Source organism: Sciurus carolinensis, chromosome 3, assembly GCF_902686445.1.
Source record: "Sciurus carolinensis chromosome 3, mSciCar1.2, whole genome shotgun sequence".
NCBI classification, from domain to species: Eukaryota; Metazoa; Chordata; class Mammalia; order Rodentia; family Sciuridae; genus Sciurus; species Sciurus carolinensis.
Window position 1 is genome coordinate 132167504 of NC_062215.1, and position 7699 is coordinate 132175202.

The following is a 7699-nucleotide window of genomic DNA, read 5'->3' on the forward strand; positions in this document are numbered from 1 at the left end:
CAGAGCTTCTTTAACTTCACGTTATGACTGGTCTGTGGTAAATCTGAGTTCTGTGGGCCAATAGAAGAATTTCCATCCTGGTAGGAGTAATTGACCTCAGTTATCAGGTGGATAATTGGGCTGCTGTTATATAGTAGGGGAAGATTTATCTTAGGTGAGTAAACCTTATCTTCTAGGTATCTCTTGGTACTTTGGGGTCATTTTTGAAGATAAATGAACAGGTCTGGCAGCCACAGCCCGAAAAAGGCAAGACAACCAAGAACTGACACTCTTCAAAAGAGTTCTCAAGATTCTTGAAAATCTTGGTGTCTCTACCCAATAAGTCACCTGGACCAATAGAGGGTTGGCTGAGGATGAGGGAGATATAGAAAATATAACAGATAACAGTTATTTGGGGATGTGGCAGAGGCTGTAGCTTATCTCAACCTTCTCGTAAAATTTTCCCTGGAAGAGAGAGAGAACCAGAATCCTGAAAGCTCTTACAGATAACATGGAAGTACTATACAAAATAAGTATTTGCAGTTGCTCTAAGAGTTGTGCTATAGTGGCTATTGTGGTTTGCCACTGAGATCCCTCAGACATGAGAAAAGTGTTTTCATTTCTTGCCAAAGTCTCACAGCTGAGTACCTCCCCAGAAGTTGCCCCTGGCCTAAGGGAACTATCTTGCTGATGATTATATCCTCTCTATGGGAGCAGTCAACACCCCAGGACTGATTGGAGATATTAAGGTCCAGGCCACTTCATTCAATTTTGAAAAACCTAAAGGGCCCAGGGGTGAGGACTTTGATGCAACTGCCTTTCAGTCAACTTCTGCCCCTGCTGATTTCTGCTTCCCTTGTTCTATAAGTTGTGGTGTTTCTTAGATATCAGGGTCCTAGAAAATTTATGTTAGATTTTTTAAATCCAGGCAACATAAGGGCAGAATGATTTCTGTCTTACTCTATTCTGCTACTGTAACAGAATACCAGAGACTGAAGATTTTACAAAGAATAAGAACATGATGCTAGTATCTGGTAAGGGCCTTTGTGCTGCATTATCCCATGGTGGAAGGGTGAAGAGCAAGAGAGGGAGCATGAGCAAACAAGAGAAGTCCAAACTTGTTTTTGTAGCAAATCCAATCCTGTGATGACTGAACCAGACCCTCAGTATTGACATTATTCCATCATAAGGGCAGAGACTTCTGATCTAATTACTTCTTATTATGCCCCATCTCCCAGCACTTGCCTTGGGTATTACCATTTTTAACAGATGAACTTTGGGGGACATATTCAAACCATAACAATTACAAGAGGACAGTGTTCAAATTACAGTAACACTAAAAACATTTTATCAAAGTGTAAGTTACATAATGTAAAGCATGTATATTTTAAGCACATAGGTTAATGAGTTTTGTTTTTAATTTTATTTTTACAGACTGTATTTTGATTCATTGTACACAAATGGGGCACAACTTTTCATTTCTATGGTTGTGCACAATGTAGATCACACCATTCATGTAATCATATATGTACATGAGGTAATGATGTTTGCCTCAGTCTACTGTCTTTCCTTCTTCGCCCTCCATTTCCCTCTACACAATCCAAAGTTCCTCCAATCTTCTCTTACCTCCTGTAACCCCCTTCCAGTTATGTATTATTATCCACTTATCAGAGTAAATATTCAACCTTTGGTTTTGGGGATTGGCTTATTTCACTTAGCATAATGTCCTCCAACTCCATCCATTTACCTGCAAACATCAATGTTCATAGCAGCTCAATTCATAATAGCTAGATTGTGGAACCAACCTAGATGCCCATCAAGAGATGAATAGATAAAGAATATTATTCAGTCATAAAGAAGAATTAAAATTATGGCATTTGCAGTTTAATGAGTTTTAACATGTACACTACCCATGTAAATACACCCAGCTTAAGCTGTACAACACTTCTAGCACCCAGTAAGATTGCCTCATGCCCTGTCCCTCCTACCATCTCCCCCACAGATAATTACTCTTGTCTGACCTTGACTATGATAAATCCATATTGCCTGCTTTTGTGTTTGCTACTTTTTTGCTAACTTTCTTTGGCTACACCTATTTGGTTAGATTAAATGAGGTTGTTGAATATCACAGTAGTTGATATTTGTGTATGGTATTGTGTTGTATAAATATACTGCAATTTATACATCACTTTTATTAATGGGTATTTGGGCTGTTTCTAATTTTTGACTGCAGTGAATAAATTTCTGAACATGTCTTTATATGCATATAAATATGTCCCAAGAGACCTTATTTTTTTGTTTCTAAACAGTATGCATTCATTGATAGTTTACTCAGATAGTCGTCCTCTGCAGAGTGCTGCATCCTTTGCAGGATCTATCTGCATGCTTCTACCCTTGATCATCCACTTTAACCTGAAGAACTCTAGTATTTCAGGTCAAACAAGTCTGCTAGTGAAGAATTCTCTCAGATTCTGCTTCATTCTAATTTTACCCTTGTTTTAGACATATCTTTTTATATAGATAACATTTTAAAATTGAGATAGAATTCACATACTATAAAATTCATCCCATAAAAATTTAATTTTTTTACTATATGCATATTAATTTTATAAATAGGTTTTTCTGTGACATTTCAATATTTGAATCTCATATATTGATCATGTAAACCCTCCCTTCTTCCCTCTCTCTCCCTTCCTTTCTCCTGCCCCTCCTGAGGTTACTTTCAAGTTCCCTAATGGTTCCTCTTTTACTTTCATATCATCTCTAATTTTTTAAGTTTTCATGCATGAATGAAAACATGTGATACTTGTCTTCCTTTCTGATGTCCTCAAGTTCCACCCACTTTTTACAAATGACATGATTTCACTCCTCTTTATGGCTGAATAATATTTCATTACATGTATGGACCATATTTTCTTTATCCATTCATCTGTTGACAGGCACTGAAGTCGAGTCCCTATCTTACCTATTATGAACAGTGCTGCAGTAAACATAGGGTGAGGGTATCTATTTTGTATGTTGACTTTATTTCCTTCAAATTTATACCTAGGCATGGTATAGCTGAATCATGTGGTAGTTCCATTTTCAGTTTTTTGAGTAACTATATATTGTTTTCCATAATAGCTGTACTAATTTATATTCCTATCAACAGTATATAATGGTTCCCTTTTATCTACAACCTTGCCAGACTTTGTTTTTTCTTTTTTGATAATAACTGTCTGGTGTGAGACAGACTCTCAGTGTAGTATTGATTTGCATTGATAGTTAAAGGTATTGAGAAATTTGTTGTATATTTATTGCCTGATTGTACTTCTTTTGAGAAGTGTCCAGATAATTGGTTTGTTTTTTGATTGAGTTACTTGGTTTTTTTCTTTTTGTTGTTGTTGTTGTTCTTTATATATTTTAGATATTAATCCTTTGTTAGATGAATAGCAGGCAAAGATTTTCTCCCAATCTGTAGATTGTCTCTTCAATCTGTTGTTTCCTTCATTTACACAGAAACTTTTAAATTTATATAATCCCATTTATCAATTCATCCTTTTGTTCTAATAGCCCTTTTCCTGAGCTATTAGAGTCCTACTTAGGAAATCCTTGCTTGTGCCAATATCTTTTTTAATTTAATTTTTTAATTTGTTATAATTAGCTGTATGTGACAATAGAATACATTTATGCATTTTGGTAGATCATACATAAATGGAGTATAATTTCTCATTTTTGTAATTGTACATATTATAGGATCACATTGGTCATGCAGTCATATATGAACATGAGGTAATAAGTTTCAGTTCTTACCTCAAGATCTTTAATTTTGAGTTGCTTTTTGTACAGGATATGAGGTAGTAGTCTAGTTCTCATCTTCTAGCACGTGGATGTCTGGTTTTCTCAGCAATTTGTTGAAGAGGTTTTCTTTTCTCCAGCTTGTTTTTGGCAACTATGTTGCAGATCTGTTGGCTGTAGGTGTGTGGATTTATTTCTGGGGCCTTTATTCTGTTCCATTAGTGTAAGTGCCTGTTTTTATGCTAAAAGTTCACCTTTAAAAAAAAATTAAATTTTGTTTGTTTTAATTAGTTGTACATGACAGTACATTTATACATTTTGATAGATCATACATAGAATGTAATCTCTCATTTTTCTGATTATATATGTTGCAGGATCACATAGGTCATGCAGTCATACATGTACATGAGGTTAAAAAAAAGTTCACCTTTTAAAGTATGCAATTGAGTAACTTTTATTATAGTCACAAGATCATTCACCTATCACCACTTTAATTCCAGAGTCCTTTCTTCACCCCAAAGGTAACTCCATTCCCATTAGCAGGGCCTGCTCATTCCCTTTTCCTTTTGCCCTGGTGATCATCTGCTATCACTTGAATTTGCTAATTCTGGACATTTGAATAAACAGAATTATACATCAGGTAACCTTTTGTGTCTTTTTTACTTGGCATAAAATTTTCTTTTCTTTTTCTTTTTTCACATAAGGGAGTTTATTAAGCAAACAGAGTGTCTCCCTGCAGGGTAAGAGAGAAAATGAGAGGAAAAGAAAGGGAACAAGAAAGGGCACATGCTAGAGAGAGTGTGAAAGCCAGGAGGATAGAGAAAGTGAGGAGGAGAGACAGAAGAATGAGGAAAGATGGCGGGGTAGCTACAGTAAACAGTTGAATTCTGCCGGGCTAACAGGGGACCCATATCGGAGAAGGATACTTGCAAGCTGACTGATGAACCAATAGCTAGCTAGGATGTTCACAGATTGACAAGTGGTTGGGAGGCGGGGAAAATGGCTGCACGGGAAAGGTCATGGGGAACAGCTTTGTACATTACATTCCCCCGTTTTTGTTTTATAAAAAAATCTTTTGTTCTCCAGTTCTTTCTGAAGCCTTCTCTCTCCTTCCTGCCTAAGTGACTGGGTCTGGTTTTGCAGGTGAGATGTAAAAAGTCCATTCTCCCAGGGGCAGTCTTCCACTTGCAGACGTCCAGAAGCAGATGGTTTTCATGGACTTCATTTCCTCGATTTGACTGATCCCCCTTCTCTACACTAACTGCCTGTCCCCAATTCTGGCTTCATTCACCCCTCTAATTTTAGGAACTCCTTTGCTGTAGGGAAAGGGGGTTGATGACCGCTCCGGCTTCTTCGAGCTGGAAGGGAGCAGCATGGGGCAAGCAGTTTGGAGTTCACTTTTAGAAACTGGGTCAATTGAGGGGTCCAAGGTAGAAGTCTGATTGGGGAAGAGCAGGTTGTAAAGGCATCTGGGGATGGGTGCTTCTGTGAGAGAAGAACAAAAAGACATGAGTACTGAAATGAGATTGGTACAATATAAATGTTGCAGAATCTGGAACATGCCAATGCATATCATAAAGATGACAGAAGTCAATAATTCCTCACCAGGGGGTGGAAGAACTGAGAAGTTGTTCCCATAACAAGGCCTAGCAAAGGCTGGAGAGGACAAGGCCTTTATTTGGGAACTTTAACTTTATCAGGAATGTAAACACAATATTTAGTAGAGATCTCTATACTTCTGTTACTAGCAAACATAGATTAAGCCTACCTGTGTCTGTAGGCTTTAAACTGACTAAAACATTTGACTCTGGCAGTTTCTCTTGATCGTTATCAGGCACATTTGCCTAAGAATCTCTTTTGTAGCTTTTAGTCTTTATTCTAGTGGGCTAACACAAGTGTACATCTTAAGTTATATTTAAGTATTATTTCTTTTAAATGCCCAAGAATGGCTGTATTTTGGTTTTAACTGTTTTGCTAGGTGTTTAAGATCAAGCTGGTCAAAGTGACCTGTTCCTGTCTGTTAAAGAGTCAGCTGAGTTTCCACAGGGGTCACTCATAGAGAACTTAAGAGCAGCTTCTTAGCTCCATTAGTGCCATTGGTTAGGCAGGGTCTCCTCGATGAGGTGGCTTCCCTTGAAAGCACCAGGGATGTCTCCCTTTTTCCTTGACCCTCCTCTGCAGCAGTTGCACTGAGTGGCTTTTCTTCTAGTGGCCTCATCAATCTCCTTGGTCAGGAGGTTGTGTGACCCAGAGTTGCAAAGCTCCTTGGAGAAGTCCTCTTGTTCCCTGGGTTCAGGCTAACTTTGAGGGCAAGACCCAAATATGGACTTTTCTTGACCTCTGTATTTAATCTCAATCTCTAAGTTTGATCTTAACCATCAAGCAAGTCAGTCTCACCAGTCATAAAGTAAGAGTACTGGGCTTTAGCTTCAATGTCTATGACTTTACAGTTATTTACCCCCTTTTATCTAATTGGGATTTACATTATCTGTCCTATAGGTGATGGCTTACTATTTCAAGTTAATTTACAGTGTTCGCTCTTGAAGCAGTACTTCTGCAAAATATTGATTAGGCAATAATTAGAGTTTATAAGGAAAGTACAAAATGGAATTACCAACAGTAAAACATTCAGTTTGTGCAATAGCTATCTGGAATTTTGGCTGAGTTATTTATTATATCCCCTGTTTGAGATTATAGTAATCTTTATAACAAACATCAAACTTTTGAACACAACTTTAAATGAATTAACGCAACAAATTCCATTGATGGTGGTGGTCTGGGGACAATTGTATATAAAAAGCACATTCTTTTAAATAGTAGAATCACACTTAGCCCTACAGGATGCTTGCTGGGTAAGAGGCAGATGTGAAAAGATGATGACTGAGCAGGAGCAGATGTACAGTACTGGTCCAGGTTCACTTGGGGGCATGCATTCAAGTTAGTGGAATTGTCACAAGGCTTCGTGTTATTGTCCCTATGGGTTCCTCTTGGCTGGCCTCATGTATTCAGTTAGATGTGTCTCTGATGTAACTCCACTGGACATCATACATTCATATTTTGAGTAGCAAAGGATAAAACCATATATGCTACCTGTATGTATGTGCCACAAATGGGCATTCATTGAACACAACTTTAAATGAGTTAAAGTCCGTCTTACTTTGGAGCCATTCTAATGTGCAGCAGGGTTGTGAGGCAGAGCCTTATCTCAGGTAAGGCAGGGCTTTTCACAAATCTTAGGTAAAATGTTCTAATCTTGAAGCTAATTTTTCCTCTTTTGCCATGACCAGCATGATCAAATTCTCAAGTTCAGTGAGGGGCAAAGGAGTATTAGAAATAAAGGTTTATAAACACAGATTTTGAAGATTAAACTGAGATTAGATGGAGCTCTGTTCTCTGATGGAAATGCAGATCTAAAGAGTTATGTGAGTAATCTTTATTTATGTATGTAAGCATTATTCTTTGTTTTCAGGAAAGTTACAGAGACTAGGACATTAACATAACTTTTTTCAGAGCTGCAAAGTGCAATGTTAGGAGCTCTGTGTAGCTCTTAAGGAAGTTCACTGTTCAAAGTTACTGTAAGGTGGGAAGGAACCAGAGAAGGGAGCTGATGAAACACTGCTTATCTAGCAAAAAAATTCCTTCCTGCCCAAGAGCTGTGTGCCTGAGATCAATGTCAGAGCTGATAGGACTCCTGTATAGAGCCTCCCCAGGGAGGGTACTGTCACAGCAGTTAGGCATCTTGTGCTCCTGCACAGGAACACTCCCAGGCACCAGGCATGCCACAGCCATGAGGTCATCAGAGACCCCAATCTCAGTCACTGTTGTCCCATTTTTGCTACTGTGCATTACACTGTTTATTAAATGTCATTTTAAGAAGTTTACATATATTGACTCCTGAGTCTATATGAACATTAGTTAACACAATTTAACATTATGTCTAAAA